Here is a 20,991-nt window from a genome sequence, read left to right on the forward strand (position 1 = left end):
TATGGCTGAGGATATGGTTTATGTTGGTATATGTTCCACAGGCACTTGAAAAGAATGTGTATTCTGCTCTTATGGGCAGAGCCTTCTATAAATACCAGTTCCTGTTGGTTGATGGTGTTGCTCAGTTCTTCTAGATGCTGGCATATTTTCTGTCTAGTTGTTCCAGCGCTTGTTGAGAGAGGCATAAACTCTCTAACTGTAATTGTGGATTTCTCCTTTCAGTTCTATCAATTTTGCTTCACATATTTTGAAACTGTTGTTTGGTTCACACACAGTTAGGAATGCTATGTTTTCTTGGTCAGTTGATATTTTATCATTGTTTAACATCCTTCTCTGTCTCTAGTGATTTTCTTTTCTCTGAAGTCTACTTTATCTGATATTAACATAACTGCCCCAGCTTTCTTCTGATTAATTTTTGCACAATATATCTTTTCCCATCTTTTTACTTTCAACCTGCCTATATCATTAAATTTGAAGTGAGTTTCTAGGAGATGTCATTTAGTTAGGTTGTGTATTTTTTATCCACTTTGTTGATCTTTGTCTTTTAATTGGAATATTTAGAAAATTTACATTTAATGTAATTATTGATGTGTTAGGGCTTAAGTCTATTTTTTTGTTTTGTTCTGTTTGTTCTCTTCATTTTTTGTTTGTTTTCTTTTCCCTGCCCTCCTACTTCAACATTTTTTCAGAATTCCAAAATTGAAATTAAAAAATACCACTTACAATATCAAAATATATGGAAAAACTGTATGAGACAAAATTGACAAAGAATGTGCAAGACGGGGTACTGAAAACCACAAAAAGGTGTTGACAGAAATAAATAGAATAATATATCATGCTCACGCATTGGAATACTCAAAATTAATTCTTCCCAAATCATATACAGATTCAATGCAATCACAATAAAAACTTACAGGCATTATTTGTAGAAATGGACAAACTGATTTCAAAGTTTATGTCAAAATGCAATTGACTTATAATAACCAAAATTATTTTGAAAAATGATTTTCAAAGTGAAAGGACTTCATTGCCTGATTTCCAGATTTATTACAAAGCTTCGGAAATCAAAATGGCGTGGTACTGACCTAAAGACAGGTGATATATTAGGGGAACAGAACAAGTCCAAAAATAGACCCACAAATACACAGCCATTTAACCTCTCCCAAGTGATGCTAAAAAACAATTGGTTATCTTCATGGGGTGGGTGGGGGAGGCCTGGCCCTTACTCTGTCTGGAATGCAGTTACGCTGTGTGGCATCCTGTACCAGCAGACGAGGGCAACACAGTGGAGACAGCAGAAGAAAATACAGAGAAACATCCTGGGTTCCCGACAGCATGGACTGCTTTGAGAGAAATAAAAACTTCTATTTAAAATCCTTTTTTTTTTTTTTTTTTGAGGGGGAACTCTCACTAGAACGGCCAAAGCAATGTACTGTACTATCTGATGCATAAACTATGTTCTCAAAGTGAGACATTGAAAAGGGAACTAAACTGCCCGGATGGGCTTCAACAGGACAACCAACGTGAGCAAGTCAGCTCCCTTTTCAGAGTTTGAGTCTCAGCTCCCACACCTGAAAATGCAGCCCTTGTCTAGGTGATACCAGTGAATTAGATGAGAACAGGCCATGCCAAACACAACAATGGAAAACAAAGAGGAGGCAAAATCAAGTCCTGCCAGCATCGAACAAATCCTTGGAAAACACCGAAAACCAAAACACAAGCCATGCATATTATGAGGGCAAGACCATGCCCCGCCCATTTTCTGCCTTGGTATTATCCTCTTAGACATTTGTGTTTTTTAATAAATCTTCCAGCTTCAGTGCCAAAATTCCACATGCCTCCTCCCGCTGAGAAGTCATAATGCCATGTTTATGACACCAGGCTCTGTTTCCATGGGGATGACTGTGTCAGTGTAATTCCAGCATTATGACTTCTGGGTATGTTTGAGAAGATGGGTGAAGGCAATGAAAAATCTTCAAATATACACATTTGTTTTTATTCGGTATCTCGTAGCCACAGGAATGACGACACTGAAAATAGAGAGTAGAAACCAGACAGAGACCCACTAAAGGCAAAAACCATTTTTCTGACTGCTGAAAGGATACTTAACCCCTCAGCCCCGCTTCCGTGAAATTTTCTGTCTGCTTAAGTTTTTAATATGTTGTAATTTGCATGAGGCATCTGTAAGGCTTTTATGCACTCTATTTCGTTGCCTAGATCTTTCATCTGGGTAGGGATTGCATTCAGCTCATCCTGAATAATGGCTTCTATTATTTAAATCCAGTATTCAAATTCAATTTTGCTAAGAAGCTATCACTCCTACTCCATCTGTAAATATGGAAACTTAAATATAGAGGTTCCTTTCGAAATTTTCCATAGGGAAAAAAATGTTATCCATTTAAATGCATGCTTTGAGCACTGCAAATTCTTTGAGCACAGAACTTTAAACAACCTATTTCTTTCTAATATCAAAACTGAAATTTTTTAAAAATTTGCTGTTTATGAAAGTAATTCATGTTTATTGTAAAAAGAAATCAAACACCAAAGAATCTACAGTAGTAAGCAGTGTCTACTCAAAATTGCTATGCCCCACAGAGAAACTGTTTTATCTCTGTATTTTTTCTAGGTTTTTTAAACATAAGGAAACATCAATGTTTACATAAATTGAATCATATGATAGGTACTGTGGCAGACTGCATTTTCCAAAGATGGCCACAACGATACCGCCATCCTGCATGACCTTCTGCAGGTATCCTTGCCACTATCGCATCAAGAAACGTTAGTTCTCCACCCCCTGAAATCTGAGCAGGCCTTTTGAGGGCTTCAATCAGAATACAGCTGCCGTAATGTTATGCTAGTTCTGTGCACAGGCCTTCACTGGCCTGGCACCTTCCCCTTCCTACTTCTTGGAAGCTGGCCACCATGTAAGAAGCGGAACTATCCTGAGACTGCCATGCTGCGAGGAAGCCCGAGAAGGCCTGGAAGATGAAGTTCTGTGTTAAGAAGCGAAGAAACCAAAGTTCACCAAGGCACCAGACATGTAAAAGAAGAAGACATCTCGGAAGTGGTTCCACCAGTTTCCATTCATTAGAGAGAACTAGATACTTAATACTCCTGGGGATTTAAAGGAAATAATATTCTCGTGTTCCTGGTGAAAATGTGCAATCTTATAGCCTTCGGCAGATGTAATCTAGCAGCATTTATTAAAAATGAAAGCACATACATCGTTTCACCTTACCAGGCTTCTCCTAAGAAAGCCAACAGAAATAAAAGCAGGCGTCTGAATGGACGGACATAGGCACTAAGGTGAGGTAATGGCAGTGACCCAGCTGGACACACGTGAGTGGGTTCAAACCAAGCCATCCAGCTGAGCCTTTCTTAATTCCTGATCTACAAAATCAGAAACAGAGTCAAATAGCGGGGTTCTTTCATGATTACCAAGATATTTTTAACAAAATGGGAAAATACTAATTATGGAATATTAAGTGAAAAAACTTAAATACAACACGTTGGCTATGCCTTTGCTTGTCCCACTTAGCTCACTGCAACAGCCACGTAAATGGGCTCCGTCAGCCGGGTTGACCCCCTGCAACCTATTCTCCACACTGCAGCCAGAGAGGTCGTTCTAAATAAATTAAAATACTTGTTTCTCACTCTGAAATTCTGGAGTTGCTTGTAACATAGCAACAGACAACCAACACATATTCTTTGAATATTTTTTTATTTAAAACACATTACATCTACCTCATCTCTTCTAGGGGTGCTCAGATTCATTTATCACACATTACTTAACTCATCCCTAAGAGACATACTTCCCTTTATTATCATAAATAATGCTGCAGTGAATATTTCTTTACACATGCACCTGTTTGATTGTTTCCAATGGTGAATTCTTGCAAATCATAGTACTGGGCTAAAAGATAATTCAAAAATTCCACTTTGATATCTTCAGCCTATTTATAATTCCGAAATGTACAAACGTATTCTCACAAAGGAGTATATGAGAATTTCTCTTTTCTCCCATGCTTTCATCATCACAGGGCTTTATCAACCTTTATAATCTTAGCCAATCTGCTAAAATATACATATTTCATTTTTCTGGTCATTTCTCTTATGTTGTAACTTGCTTGTTCAAAAAGTATAAACCATTTTAAAGTTTGGTGTCTTTACAGAAACAATTTCATAAATGTACATCTAATAGACATAACTCCCACTCACCGATGTTTCCACCCCTTCTCTCCTTCCAGAGGAGCATGGGCGGCACAGAGTTCCTAACTCAGGGAACTTAGCTATGTGCCTTGGTGTAGGGGGTGGGGCAGGAACATTACCTGTGCCGAGTCCAGGAGAACACCTGTGACTGCTGGTGCACGATGCTCCACGTCCCGCCTTCCTCTGCTGCAGCAATCATGAGAACACAGGTTGACAGGAAGGTGCCCTAAGATCTAAACGGCCTGGACATCTAAGCCAAGCTGTTGAGAGAACTGCTCTGGAGAGTCTCCCAGACGCTCTGACTTTGTGTGAGCAACAGATAAAATGGTCTCTTTTACACCAGTGCTCTGAGATGTTGGGTTGTTTACTATGGAAGAATAACCTGACTTACGCTGACTAACACAATACACATCTGATTATACACATGCTTGCCAAATGCAGCCTTTGTTGTTTGGTTTGTTTGCTGGTTGCCTGGCTCTACTCCAACCTACACACATGTCAACACACACACAACATAGGTTACCTGCTAGAAGGATTTAAAAATCTGGGATGTGTTCTTCCATTTTTTTCCCTTCATGCTCTACTACTATACAAATATATACACACACACATACGTAGAAATGTATGTAAAGTGAGGTTTTAGTCTTTGTTTTACAAAAACAGTGAACTACTATACACCCTTTTCTGCATCTTGGCATTTCTTACTCAACAATAACTGGTCGAACAAGGTCATCTACTATAGCCCTAGTTCCCTCACCTTACTGACTGCTCAGAAGAATGCAGCAGGCATGCAGAATTTATTCAACCAGCTCTGTGTCATTAGAAACAATGCTGCAATAAACACTTGAGTGCCTGTACCCATTCATACTTCTGCTTTTATTTCTATTGGTTTTCTTTGGGGGACACCTGGTAAGTGAAACGATGCATGGGTTTTTATTTTTAATAAACGCCTCTAGACTACTTCTGGCAAAGGCTATATATAACACTGCACATTTCCACCAGGAACATGAGAACATTATTGTAAGTCCCCAGGAGTATTAAGTATGTGGCTCTCTCCAATGAATGGAAACTGGTGGCATCTCACAGCTCTTTAAATTGCATTCTCCTGGCTAACTGGTGAATTCCAGCATCTTTTCATATAGCTGTGACCATTTACATTTGCTCTTCTGTGACTTTTATTTAGTCAATTACTCGTATGTAAGTATTGTATTTTTCCTGTAGTTTGAGAAGTACTTTGAATACTATGGACGACTTATCCCTTGTCTGTCATTTGTAACCTACTATTTTCTCTTGATCTGTTTGTCCCTTCATTTTATCTGCTTCGTAGGCACCCTAACGTTATCATTTCTTTTATGACACTGACATTTCTGGTCTTAGTTAAGAAGTTCGTCCTGATACAGAAGTTGCAAGATTTTCTGGCAAGAGTATTGGTTGGTTTTTTTTGGTTTTTTTTTACATTTGAGCATTTAAGTCATGAGGAACCCATTTTTTCCTTTGATTTTTAAAAATTAAGGTATTATTTATATAAAATAATACACTTATTCTAACGGTAGTTTGATGAACTGTGGTAATTATATATGACAAGCAGTCACAACCACGATGTAGAACAGTTCCATCACCACAGAATGTTTCTTGCCCCCTCGTACCCTCCACCCCAGGCCCAGGCAACCACTCATCTCCTTTCTATTATTAGGTTGGTACAAAAGTAATTGCAGTTCTTAAGGTTAAAAATAATTGCAAAAACCGCAATTATTTTTGCACCAACCTAATAGTATAATTTTGCCTTTTCCTGAATTTTGTATAAATTGAATCATCCAATATAGACTTTTGCACTTGACTTCTTTCACTAAGCATGGCGTTTCCGATACTTATCCATGATGTTGTGTGCATTAACCTTTTATTACTTCTTATTGCAAGGTAGAATTCCACAATATAGACAAACCACAACTTCTTTATCCATTCACCAGTTTTTGTCATGTAGGTTGTCCTGTGTGCTGATGTAGAACCATTTGCATACATGGCTTTGTGGATATACGTTTTTCCTTTGCTTGGGTAAGTATCTAGGAGTGGAAATCTGGGTCATACAGTAAGTGTATGTCATACAGTTAGAGATACTACCAGACTGTTTTCCAAAGTGACTATACCATTTTGCACTTCAACCAGCAATGAATGAGACTTAAAATTATTCTATATCCTCACCAACACTTGTTATTGTCCGTATTTTTCAATTCAGCCATTCTAGTAGGCATAGCATTGTGGTTTTTAATTGGCATTTCTCTGATGACTAGTGATGTTAGAATCTTTCCATGTTTATTGCTTATTCACATATCATCATTTGTAAAATATCTGTTCACAAATGTGGTCCTTGTTTTAGAAAGACTTTCATTTTTTTTGTTTTGTCTTTTTCTATTATTTTTTTCAATTGCAGGTGATATTCAGTATTTATATTAGTTTCAGATGTACAGCATAGTGGTTAGACATCTATATAACTTACAAAGTGAAAGACCTTCATTTTTAATGGGATGTTTGACTTCTTATTCTTGAGTTATAAAAGTTCTTTATACATTCTAGATGCAAGTCCTTTGTCTGATGTATGTTTTGCAAAATAAATTCTCCCAGTTAAAATAAAAATACTGTTTTGATATAAAAATTCTTTAAAAATTAGCAAACACAGTCCAGTAATGCTTCTGTATTCATAAGCAACCAACATTGGTCGATAGTATATTTTATACAGTAATGATCATGATTAGGTGTTAAAATTATGCTAGCTTCATAAAGTGAATGTGGGAAGTTTGCATTTTCCGTGGCCGGAAGTATCTAAATAACATTGGCATAATCTATTCTCCAAAGGTTAAGCTCAGCTTGACCATTGGTACCCTTACCAACGACAGAACTTGAATAAACTTCTAATTTGTCTTATGGTTGTTAGTTTACTCAAGTTTTCCAATTCCTGAGTAAGTTTTAGTGATTTCTATTTTGCTAGGAATTATCTATTTTGTTTAGGTGTTAAACCTGCATGTCAGTGTTGCATGCAGAATTCTTCTGTATTTTATAAATGGTGATAGCCCTTTGCTCATTTCAAATCTTTCTACTTTTGTTCTATCTCTCATCTTAATCAGCCTTGCAGATGTTTCTGCTTATTGGGTTTTTTCCCAAAGGAACCAATTTCAGGGTTTACTTATCTTTTCTCTTTTTCTATTTCATTATTTCAACTTTTCTCTCTCTATTAATTGCCTCTTCTTAGTAACTCAGTTTATTTGGTTATTTTTTCTTAACTATATACGATGAGAATTTTGTTCCTTTAGTAATTCTGTCTTCTTTAAAAATTAAGAAATTTTAAAGTTCTAGATTTTGGAGAGTTCAACTGTGCTGGGTCTTTTTAATTTTGTTTGTGGTGTCTTTTAAATTTCTTCTCTAATTCAAGGTTTTCTGAAAATGTGTCTTAATTTCCAAGTAATTAAGATTTTTTTTTAAAATCACCCTTTCATTATTTACATCCAATTTTATTGGATTATAATCAGAGGATATAGTCCACATTTTTTAAGGTTTTATTCATGGCCAAGTTCATTTTTAAACATGTACATGGACATAGAAAAATCGTTTTGTATTTGAAGGAGATGAAGTTACACATACAGTTATCAAATCAAGTTTGAGTGTCATCAAAGTCCATTATGTTTCTTTTAAAAACAAAAAATCCTTTCTCAAAGGGAGAATGAAGCCAACTGAAAGCACGCCCAGTGGCCAAAGCTGGAACAGTTTGGGCAAAAGAATAAACAGTATGGGCCTGTAACCTAAAATACAAATTTCTATGAGTCCGTACTGCTATAATAAATGATTGCCTAAGTAAATAGACAAATGTCCCATGCAGAATTCCAAGTCATTTCTGTAGCCAGTCTCCCTTCAAGGACATGGAGCGTGACCCCCACTTCTTCAGTGCGGGCTGCGTATAACGACTTCCGTCCACATAATACATATGGAAAGAAGGTGGGGGAAGTACCCCTACAGTGGAGAAACATGACAAACACTACTCCATCCAGGTGACCAGCATTAACATCTACATGACAAGTCACTCTGACAGTCTGTCCCCTTGATATGATGCCATGGGAATGGCACTTTACCTTGTGGTACTTCTCCCAAAAAACCAGAACTCCTGTCTAATCCTGAAAGAAAAAATCAAGCAAATCCCATTAAGGGACACTCTACAAAATATCTGACTAGTTCTCAAAACTGTCAAGGTTGAGATAGCAATAAAAAAATAGTAGAATAAGAACCCACCCAAGTTCTCCCTCCACAAAAGCAATGAGCAAATGCAAAACTCAACTGTCTTGAAACTCTGAAAGTTACCTTAGCACTTGTAGCAACTTGGACAGCATTCCGCCAAGAACAACACAACACACTGACTCTCGGCAGGAACAGCAAGCTCGGTGGCATTTTAACTGTTTCCCACTCCCCAGCACGCTGGAGTCTGGAAAACAGCAGGCTGCATCCCAATACACGAGGGAGCAGCATGGGGCGGAAGTTCTCTCTCAAAGCAGCACCGCCACCATGGAGCCATTATCGGAGCAGTCTGTAGGTCCCTGGAGGACCTCATTCCGGAAGCTTGTCTTTAGCTGACCTCTTATTAGCCCAGCGCTAAAGCCTCACCTTACAAAGCATCTGTCAAACGTTTTCAAATCTCGGCCAGCTGAGACCATGACTAACATTGGGCCAACAACACATGAACCAAAAAGCTTGAAAGGAGAAGCTGAGGAATGAGCCGTACACGGGGCTGTTCACACACTCAGGAGATGCCTGAGACTTGACAAAAGTCCCAAGTTTCCATCTCTGACTGACTGAGGCTCTGTGTCGGCAGCTCGTGAAGACCGAGGCCGAGTTGTAAAACACCCAGCTGTGAAGACACACCCCGACATGTACCCAGAGCCTCCTGGCAAACGCCCAGAGCTTTATGGTTCTAGGCATTTAAAGCCATTTCTGTCCAGTCTTTAGCTGATCACGAGGCTAAACAAGTAGAGATGTCAGCGTCCACACGTGACAAAGATACAGACTTGAGAGTATTGTTTCAGAAAGTCACTAAACAAACAATAGAAACTACAAGAAGCACCAAGAGCAAACCCTGGGCAGCGGGGGAACCTGATTTCCAGAGTTGTCATCCATGTTACTTGTAATGCCGACTTTTCAACAACAGCAAAAAATGTGAGCAAAAGAAGACATGCGCCATATACAGGAATCCAACGGAAATGGTCCTGGAGAAGTCTAGCCCTTGGTCTTACTAGACTGAGACTTTAATTCAGCTATTTTAAATATGTTCAAAGAGCTAAAGAAAACAATGTCTAAGGAAGAAAAGGAATTAGGAGAACAATGTGTCACCAAATACAGAATACCAGCAAAAAGATAGAAATTATAAAAAAGGAACCAAATAGAAAACCTGGAGTTAAAAGCATAATAACTGAGATGAAAGCTTCACTAAATGGGCTCATTATAGGATGGAATGTACATGTAAGCAGGCAGAAGAAAGAATCAGTAAAACTGAACATAGATTAATTGAGATTATTCAGTCTGAGGAACAGAAAGAGAAGAAGACGACAAATGAACAGTTTCAAAGACCTTCAAAGATCGTTGGTGACACCATCGAGCACACCAACACAAGAACAACATGAGTCCCATTAAGAGAGAATAGTGAGAGAAGGAATATTTGAAGAAATACTAGATGAAAGGTCACAAATTTTTATGAAAAAAATGAATCTACACAATTCTATTTACAGTAGCATAAAAAAGAATAAAATGCTTAGGAATAATTTTTTAAATGTAAGACTTGTACACTTAAAACTATACAGTGTTGCTGAAAAATATTAGCAGCAGAATTGACAGTCATCAAAAGTAGAAACCACCCAAATGCCCATCAACTGATGCGTGGATACATAGTATAGTCTACATAGATGATGGAACGTTATTTGGCCATAAAAAGGAATGAAGTGCTGATACATGCTATAAACATGAACGAACCTTGAAAATAGTCACCAAAAGCCACATATTATATTATTCCACCTACATGAAACGTCCAGGTTAGACAAATCTAGAGACAGAAAGTAGATCAGTCATTGCCTAGAGCTGAGGGGTGGGGGCTTTGGGGGCTAAGTAAAGGGAACAGGGCTTCTTCTTAGGGTGACTTAAGTGTTTTAAAATTGATTGTGGTGATGGTTGCACAAGTCTGTGGATATACTTAAAAATACTGAATAAATACACTTCAAAAGAGTGAATTGTATGGTCATGTGAATTATATCTCAGTAAAGCTGTTAACTACCCCACCCCCACCCCAATAATAAACAACTGTCAAAGTCCTCAAAAACAAGAAAAGTCTGAGAAACTGTCACACCTAACAGAAGTCTGAGGACACATGATGCCTAAATATAATGTGGTAACCTGGAATTACAACAGAAAGATATTAGATAAAAAACTAAAAAAAAAACAACCATGAATAAGGTATGGATTTAGTTAATAGTAACATTTCAATATTGGTTAATTATGAAAAATGTCCCACATTGTAAGATGTTACTAACAGGAGAAACTGCATATGGGGGTATATGTGAACTCTCTGTAAGGCTTGTGGCGGGACAATGAGGCTGAGAGTCAGGCGGGTTGAGAAAAGTGAGTGCTTTATTCTGCACCCCCAGGCGAGGTTCACCGGTCCCCAGGGTGGGGGGTGGTGAAGTCACGCCCAGGGCAGAGCGAGGGAGGCATATATGCGACTTTTGGGGTGAGGGTTGGCTGAGTGAGGTGGCAGATGAGCCGCCCCCCCAGCACAGATCGGGCGTGAGCACCTGCATCCGGCGCTGTTTATTGCACCAGGGTCTGCTGCCTTTTTGGGGAAACGCCAGGGGCCCCAGTTTCCGTCATGCGAGGAGGGGTCTGACTTGGCTCCTGGCTGCTTTGACCATGGCCGTAGCTGACCTAACACTCTCTTTACTATCTTCACAATTTTTCTTTCATCTAACAGGATACTAAAATTATAGCACATCTTAAACCCCATCTTTACAATTCTGAGAGAGGTGAGCTACCCACTTTAATTAAATCTTTATCGATTCTCCCTTACTTTGTATATTTAGTTGCTATTGGTTTTGGTGCATATTTGGTTTATCATGACATAATACTTTTTTATCCTGTTCAGTGTTTCCACCCTTAAATCCCACTTTAACTTTAACAGGGCCATTTTAGTGGGCCCATGGTGGACATATTTCTACATGACCACATAATGGTAATGTCAAGTGGGATCTTTGATACACTTTTTTCTAACCTTCACTCTCCCTTCATAGTCACCACCCTTTAAAACCTCTGGAACTTTTTTGTTTCACCTGCATCCCACTTCCCAGCTCACAAATTTTCTGGGTATTTAACTACCCCCCCACACACACACACACACAACTATATCCTTTCTGTTTGAAGAATTTTTGCCTTTGTCCTCCCTCTCTCTCCATATCCATTTACAGATATCCTGTAGTTCACCTCATTTTTCTGGTTTTCCCCAACTTAAGTTCTCTATTCTTTTTTTGTGATTAGTCATTGCCTTAGTATTTTGTTTAGATGAAGCATGTGGGTGATATACTCCCACTTCTTGAGAAAAAGAGAAAAAATTTTCATCAAGTTTTAAAGCATTCACTCCTTCAGAAGTCACAGGGATCCTGAGATTTCTGAACAATTTAAGAAATTATTAAGGATGTGAGATAGTGACTCAAATGTCTCTGACCCCTTGGTTTCTGCAGACAAGTAGGAAGACCTATTTCCTGTCTGTAAAAGGCGGAGGTTTTCTCTTTCATGGAAGACTTAGAAATCACCGGGGGTAAAGGCAGAAATTGGAGGTTGCTGGAAAACCTGCCTGGAGCAGTCAGAAAGCACTTGTGTGCAAATACTTTCATCAGCATACCTGACGGGGCAGCTTGGCCTGCTGGATGGCCTGCTGCAGAGGGAGGCGATAAGAAGTGTGGAGTCCTTTTTCTGTCTCATTTCAGGGACCTCACCAAGCAAGATTTGTTTTCCCAAGTAGCCTTCCTTGTAGAAAGAAGCCTCAATAAAAATGAATTCTTGTTCTGGTACCACTCAGATTTATTTTAATGCATTGTTCCAAGGGCCTGATTCCACAGAAAAGGAGGGGAAAGAAAGGGAGAGGGAAGGAAACCAGAAAGAAGTTTCCATGTCTGTCTCCACTGACTCCACCAGGCCTAGGAATCACACCTAACCTCAGATTATGTGGGAGAAGGTACCGCTTTTAGTTTTCCAGGGAGAATGGACCATACCTATAGATCGAACAGAGCCAGAAACAGAGAAACTGTAGCACCCCTGACAAGCTTAACTGAAGGTTTTACCCCAAGTGAGTAACTTCAATATTTTCTCTCTATCTACGGATGTGCATTTTCTCGGCCTTTTAAAGCAACGTGCTAGGCACTGGACTGGTCCTCAAGGACTTGTAATTATCAGCACAGTCACATTTTTTTCAGATACCAAGGAAGAGCCCTCGGGTATACTTTAAATCATAAGGTAGACTCAGCACTTGGCCCTATGTATTATGAAACATCTTGGCCAAAGGTGGCCAGGTGAGTCGCAGGACCAGGTGGGAGTGTTCACATCTCCTGTTAGCACCTCAATCCCTCTGTCCTCCATTCTGCTCCCCTCATCATCTGAATATACATCTGCACCACCTTTCTGACTTGCTATCTGGTGGGAAAGATGTGACTTGATCTCTTATATATTAGAGGCAGTTCATTAGGACTGTCATTTAAAATACGGAAAACAGGCACACTCCAGGGTGCCACATGTTAAACATTTTATGTCCTCTCTTTAAAACAATCTGAGCCAAAACAACAAACAACCACAAAGTAGTCTGGGGGCTGTTTGAGATCCTTGCTCTTCATAGTGTGGTCTGGAAACCGGCAGCGCTGGCATCATTCAAGAAGTTACGAGAATGGCAGAATCTCAGGCCCACCCCGACCTGATGACTCAGAATCAGCCTTTTAACAAGGCCTCCAGGTCATTTGTCTGTACATTAAAGACTAAGAAATCCTGGTTCAATTCACTTGTTCATAAACTGAGCCAATATTGAAATGACCCAAGGAGCTTAAAAAAAATATGGCTATCCAGTGTGTCACTCCCACAGGGTGTGTTTTAATTAATTAGTCTGGAATGCACCCTAGGCATTTTTAAAAGCTCCCCAGGTGATTTTCACATGCAGCAAATGTCAAGAACTGCTGGTCTACTACAGGCTCCCTCACTTCCTATTGCCTCCCAGGTAACATACCCAACAGTTAACTCAGATCTCATCTACCTTGGCCTGTGGGTTGGCAACTCCTGGTCTGGCATCTCCACTTTCATAGGAGTTGAAGATTGAAGGTTCACGAATACTACCAGAAATTTTTTTTTTTTTTTTGGCCTGGAACAGTGTTTCAAAAAGAATTATTTTTAACTTCGGTACTAAATTAGAAGATGGGGGCCTTCTTAAATGCTGCAAAGTAATAGAGTGTGAACATCTTAGAAAAATAAAGTATTATAGCCAAAAGTACTCAAATACACAGTACGAATTTTCCAAAGACATCAGGCCACCCAAGATCTGAATCTTAAATGATCTCAGATTCAAACACAATTGTTTGAAAATGTAGCCAAATGAGGAGCAAGGGCAACAATAGCAGGGTTGAACCGAGGGAATGGACAACTAAAATTAGAGTTTAGGGAAAACATCCCCCTTTGAATTCTGACATCTAATCTTGCACTCTGATCGTTGCGCCTACATTCCAGCAGCTAAAACAAGCTTTCTTGTTTATATCTATCTGTTTATATAACATTCTCCCAGTGTGATAAACTGCAAACAAAACTCAAACTCGCAATTCTTTACCTTCCGTGTATCCATGGTTTTTAGCCATGTGACTCCTCACATCGGGTGAGTCTATTAAAGTCTATTCCTTCACCCTTTGACTCTGGGCTGGCCTGGTGAGTTCCAGGAAAGTTCTAGAATGGGCCGAAGCAACATTTTGCCCGTTCTGAACCTAAGCATCAAGAGACCTTGCACAATGCGTCTCTCTTTTAGGCCCTGCTACTGCAGTGTGAACAAGCTGGAGGAGCTGAACTTGGAAAAGACCCAGCCTTCCTAGACCAGCTGACAGCCAGCTGACTCCCAATATTTGAGAAAGCTCCGTCAATGGCAGCAGACTCCCCTGCCTGACCCACAGCTGACCAAAGGTGCATGAGTAAGTTCAGTCAAGAGCAAAGGAATGACCCAAGCAGCCTACAGACTGATGAGTTACATAAACGCTTGATTTGCTTTGGAGTCACTTGTTACACAGCAATAGCCAACCGACATACTCAGCACAGAGAATTTAAACGCACACATTAAGGTTCTAAAAACAAAACAAAACTAGAAAACGGTTAAGCTAAACTAGAAAAGACTCAGAAAAGAATGACAAGGCCCTCTTGTCAAATTTGTTCCTGTCATTGGGCCATATTGGGACTGCTGTGTTACCGTGCTAGGTCACGGAGCTGTGCAAAAACGTGGCCAGCTGGCTGGGGGTGGTGCATATTCAGAGGATGCCCCTAGTGATCAGTATCTGATAATGGTTTCCTATCCGCTTCCTAATGGTACCACCTTTATTGCTCGTTTTATATTTCCATCCCAACGTTACTGAGCATCTTAACATGAAGACAAAACTTACATGTGAACAACGTATCATGCTGTGATCCACTGTTCTAGCCAACACCAAGTGTATGGCTTCACACTTAGACAATTGTCATGACTTGGTAGGAATCACCACCTGGAGAGGCCCAACGTGGGGACGATGTAAGAGGCGGCTGAACGCGGCCCGTCCCACAAGCAAACTCAGAAACACACGTACACAATTACTCACGTATGGCAAGTACTCCTGCGAGACCACTGAGCACTGAATGAACAACTTGAGACAGCAAGCAGGAGAAAGAGACCAAACAAAGACGCTGGGAAGCCGAGGGGGCCTCCCGGGACAGCGGGAGCCGGTGAGCGCCATTTGTTTGCGACCCTCCACCTCCACCTCCACCTCCACCTCCACCTCCACCTCCACCTCCACCTCCACCCTCCACCCTCCACCTCCACCCTCCACCTCCACCCTCCACCTCCACCTCCACCCTCCACCCTCCACCTCCACCCTCCACCTCCACCCTCCACCTCCACCCTCCACCTCCACCCTCCACCTCCTCCTCCACAGGGCGGTGCGGGCTCGAGTGGGGCTCTGGCCTACCTGCAGGGTCCCCGCCGCAGCGTGTTCACAGCCACATCACCTGAAGACTTGGCCTCAGAACAACGGGAGCAGAACAACAGGGCGTCACTGCACAGCCCGGCCTCAGGGCCGCTCCCGCGCCGGAAGTGCTGGCTGGGCCCAGGTGCCTACAGTGCCTGCTCGTGTTAGGAGCTGGTGGTGCCAGGCCAGCCGCAGGGGCCCCCAATGCCTGCTCTGGGCCCAGGTGCCTGCTCGTGTTAGGAGCTGGTTGTGACTGACCCGCCCCAGGCGCCGGAAGCTGCTGTTCCCGCCCCAGGTGCTGGAAGTGCCTGAGCTGCTCCAAGCAAACGTCCCGGCCCACGGAGCCTGCGCAGAGGTCGCTCCTACACCGGACCACTTTCCAGTACATCAAACAAGAGGCAGAGGCTGCATAGGGACGGCTTCGGAGCTGCAGGAGCTCTCTGGGGACTGGGAATTCTCCGGGTCGGAGGGGCGCCTTTGTTTACGCCCCCCCCCAACCCCCATAGAGTGTGCCAGGCTCTCCCCAGGGGCCCCGGCCTGCCTGCAGGGTCACTGCAGTGTGTTCCTGGGTATGACGCCCGAGTCCTTTCAGCCTGAACAAAGGGAGCAGGCAGGATCAACAGGGCATCGCTGCACACACCTGGCCCCTCACCTGGAGCTGCTCCGCCCAGTAGGCCAGTGCCCGGATGACAGGCACCTGCTCTGCTCCTACTGGTTGGCCAAAACCACCCCCACACACAGAGTTAACGCCTGTCCTTAAACTATTTCAAAAAGTTGAAGAGGAAGAAATGCTTCCAAGCTCATTTCATGAAGCCTGTATTACCCTGATACCAAAGCCAGACAAAGATATTACCAAAAAAAAAAGAAAAGCAAAGAAAATCACAGGCCAATATCCTTTATGAATATGGATGCAAAAATTCTCAACAAAAATATAAACAAACCAGTTTCAACAATACATTAAAAGGATTATAAACTATATATCCATATGTCTCTGGTATCAAACTGTACTACAAAGCTACAATAATCAATAAAGTCTGGTATTGGCACAAAAACAGACACATATATCAATCAATAGAGTAGAATAGAGAGCCCAGAAATAAATCCTTGCTTACATGGTCAGTTAATCTATGACAAAGGAAGCAAAGACAGTCTCTTCATCAAGTGGTACTGGCAAAACTGGACAGATACATGCAAAAAATAAATAATAAAACTGGACCACTTTCATTCACCGTATACAAAAATAAACTCAAAACGGATTAAAGACTTAAACCTGAAACTATAAAATTCCCAGAAGAAAGTAAACTCTCTGACATTGTTCTCAGTGATATCTTTTTAGATATATCTCCTTGGGCAAGGGAAACAAAAGAGAAAAAAATGAACAAATGGGACTAAATCAAACCAAAATGTTTTTGCACAGTGAAGAAAACCACCAACCAAACAAAAAGACAGCCTGCTGAATGGGAGAAGATATTCACAAATGATACATCTGATAAGGGATTAATATCCAAAATTTATAAAGAACTCATATAACATAGTACCAAAACACCAAATAATCCAATTTAAAAATGGGCTGAATAGACATTTCTTCCAAGAGGACATAGAGACAGCCAATAAACATATAAAAAGATGCTCACCATGACTAATGTGATAAATGCAAATTAAAACCACAATGAGATACCACCTCACACCCGTCAGAATGGCCATCATCAATAAATCAACAAACAACAAGTGTTGGCGAGGATGCAGAGAAAAGGGAACCCTCGTACACTGTTGGTGGGATTGCAAATCAGTGCAGCCACTATAGAAACCAGTATGGCGATTCCTCAAAAAATTAGAAATAGAACTACCTTATGACCCAGTAATTCCACTTTTTGGTAGTTATCTGAAGAAAACAAAAACACTAATTTGCAAAAATATATGCACCCGTGTTCATTGCAGCATTACTATTAAAAGGAAATTGCTTTTTACTTTAGGCCAGCAACACAGGTACAGGACATGTGTAGGACCTTGGTCCTCCGCGTGATGACGCATAGAGGCCATCTCCCATGTAGCTACTGCTGTCAAGGAGCTAACGGGGTGGCTGAGGAGACGACAGGGATGTACCCGAGAACAACGGCGTGTAGATCGCCAGTGCCAGGCTAGATGCGGCATGGATGAGCGTGGCCCCAGAATTTCCAGAGTCGGGAGACAGAGTCACTGCGAGATGGGCAGGGCAGGGAAGGCCATGGGAGAAATCAAGTCGCCCTCGATGGAGAGATGCAGGGCCATGTTGACTTATTTTTTAAACAGCATTACTGAGGTATAATTGACAAACAAAAAATGTATATATTTAAGGTGAACAACTTAATGTTTGATATACACACGTCGTGAACATTGTGAAATGATCACCACAATCCCTCTAATGATCCCCCATCATTACTGTTTTCTTTCTGTGTTTCCCTTTTGTGGTGAGAACTAAAGATCTACCGTACACGGTACAGTATTGTTCACTATTGTCACCATGCTGTACATTAGATCTTCAGATCTGATTCATCTTGTGTCACTGAAACTCTGTACCCCTTAAACAGCAACTCCCCATTCCCCCACCCCTCAGCCCCTGGGAACCACCATTCTACTCTGAGCGTCTATGAATCTGACTATTTCAGATTCCTCGTTTAAGTGAGGTCATGCAGTATTTGTCTTTGTGTGTCTGGCTTATTTCACTCAGCATAATGTCCTCTAGGTTCATCCATGTTGTAGCAGGTTTCAGAATTTCCTTCCTTTTTAAGGCTGAATAATATGCCAGTGAGGTGTGTGTTTTGTGTGTGTGTATGCGTGCATGCGTGTGTGCGTGTGTGTGTGTGATCTTTATTCATTCATCTGTTGACAGACTTTTAGGCTGTTTCCACATCTTAGCTATTGTGCATAATGCCACGAGGAACACGGGGGTGCAGGTGTCTCTTTAAGATACTGATTTCACTTCCTCTGGATGTCTGCCCAGAAGTGGGATTGCTGGTTCATATGGTACATCGAACTTTAATTTTTTGTGGAACCTCCATGTTGTTTTCCATACTGGCTGCACTAACCCACATTCCCACCGACAGTGTACAAGCGGTCCCTTTTCTCCACATCTTCACCAGCACTTATCTTTTGTGTCTTTAATAATAGGGATCCTGACAGGTGTGAGGTGGTAGCTCACTGTGGTTTTGATTTGCATTTCCCTGATGATTAGTGCTGTTGGGCATCTTTTCATTTTCATGTACCTGTTGGCTATTTGTATAAAGGATCCTGTTCATGAAATACTCTTTTAGAAGTATGTCTTGGATATCTGTTTCTTTGTACACACACACACACACACAATTCTGTATTCGTCTCATCAAATCATCCCTATCTCCTGAGAGTCTCAGGAGAGATAGCTTATAGCAGGTACTGCTGTCATCACTTCACATTATCTCGAGCTAGACACCAACCAAGACAGGTGAGCTCCCAGAGAAAGAAACGCTCCCAAGTGTCCCAGTGAGACAAGAGCAACCAGACGTGAACCAGGAACACACAACAAGAGCATCTTTTGCTAAGTTCCTGTGAATAGCAATTCTTAGAAAGCTTTCTGTGGGGTGCCATCTGGATGCATAACTCTCACCATGATAAAATAGCACTTGCTTCCTCTCTAGCCCAGCACATATCATATAATTATCTGTACTCCCAAGTTTCCTGAGCCTTTATTTTTTTAAAAAATTAAGGGAAACTTTATCTTTGCACATTTGGTTTTTCAGTACAATTGTAGCACATTTTCCAAAATGCCAAGTAATCTAAAAGTAATTTACATCTGAGCTAGGAATATGTAGGATTTTTAGGATATTTTCCTTCTTCCTTCCCAAATTGTACTCTGACTCATCTAGTGGTAAAATGAGTTAAATATTCAACTAGGCGCAAACTGCATGATTAGAGAAGATAGCTGTGAGGGCTGGAAGGGAACCAGGCTGATTTAAAATTTACCGAGAGATCATTTAATGCCGTGCAACGAGCCTTTCCTGCACTACCAGGACACTGGCTGTCATTATGCATCAAGACACAACGTACATGGAGCTAGATTAAGGAGTGACCATTCAGAGGCCTCACTAGTTTTTACGTACAAATGCGACCCCATTGTCTTAACAGCACAGACCAGCCTACAGATGGCAATTTCACTTTGCAGATTATTAAAATCAGCCTGTCCTTCAAGCTTTCTCCAACAGACAGCCGCCGGGCCTGACTACAATCAGCCTGAAAAGGTCTGCACAGTCATCTCGCTGACTTCATTACAGTAAACGGATCAGCTAATTACACTGCATGACTTCTCAAGCCTCTCTTCAAATAAGCCCCTAGAAAACCAAGAGGAAAAATCAAACTGAAGGAGAAAGCCCCGGGATTTCAAAAGACTAACCACAAAGGCCTCCCTGTGCTCCTCGGTGAATAAGGGTAGCAATGAAACAAGGTTTCCCGTCTCCTGCGTGGTGCTCAACAGGCAGGGCACACACCTCAGCGAAGAAAGCAAACGTTAAGCTGCTCACCCAGGCCTCACCGTGACGTCACATCTGGTCTCCCGTTCTTTGTCAAGGCCGAAAGCTGGGTGGGCTCGCCTTGGCTACTAAACCGTAAATCTTTGTTACAGCTCACTTCACCGACTGTATCATTTGCTAGCAAAACCCTTCTTTACATTTGATGAAGTGACCTGCAGGAGAGACCTTTTGCAGGAGGCGTACATCCAAATGTCTCTTTACAAATAAGAACCACATGTCCACGTAGAGACTCCTCTAAGAAACGTAAGGAGCACTTTCTGAATCCACAACTCAGAGCACTGGGTGATCACATTTCATCTCATCCTCTCTACGTGGTGAGCTTGGAAATTCAGAGTGGGTCAATAATTTGCTTATGGAGAGGCAGGAGAGAAGATGCAGAATAAGAAAATGCTGTTGGATTCCAGCTCTTCCCAGAGAATAATGAGATATGGTTGGGAGTATGGATTCTGGAAACAGACCAACTTGGGCCTAAATTCTAACTTTTACCACTTTATGACCTTGACAATGGTATTGAAGCCCCCTGACCCTTGGTGTCTTTTCACTAAGATGGAGATACTCCCCTCTACCTTATAAAGTTGCAGTGAGGGTTAGGTGAAGTAATGATTCATGCAAAGTACTTAGCACAGTTTCTGACACAGATTATTCAGTCAGTGTTGGCTATTATTATTTATTATACTATTTCCCTTGGTTTGATCTCCTTTCAATCCCTTACTGGAATAGCTTGACAGCTTTAGCTAAAGCAACTTCTAAACAGATGGACGTCAGAAACAACAGGAGATCGTTTGCCATGATGGTGCTGAAGCAGTAATTAAATTGGGATCACCGCCCAAACACAACTGGGTAGGAGGGATTGTGTAGGAAATCTGGTCTGTTGGTTTTTCATCAGAGGAAGAGCTGTGCCCAGGGTAATGCGGTGCTGGAGGCAGAGGAACGTGGAGCAGAGAGGAGGGGGGCCCTCTTCACCTATGGCTTTCACTTTGATTAAGGCTCTGTTC

Source organism: Rhinolophus sinicus, linkage group LG11, assembly GCF_036562045.2.
Source record: "Rhinolophus sinicus isolate RSC01 linkage group LG11, ASM3656204v1, whole genome shotgun sequence".
Classification (NCBI taxonomy): Eukaryota; Metazoa; Chordata; class Mammalia; order Chiroptera; family Rhinolophidae; genus Rhinolophus; species Rhinolophus sinicus.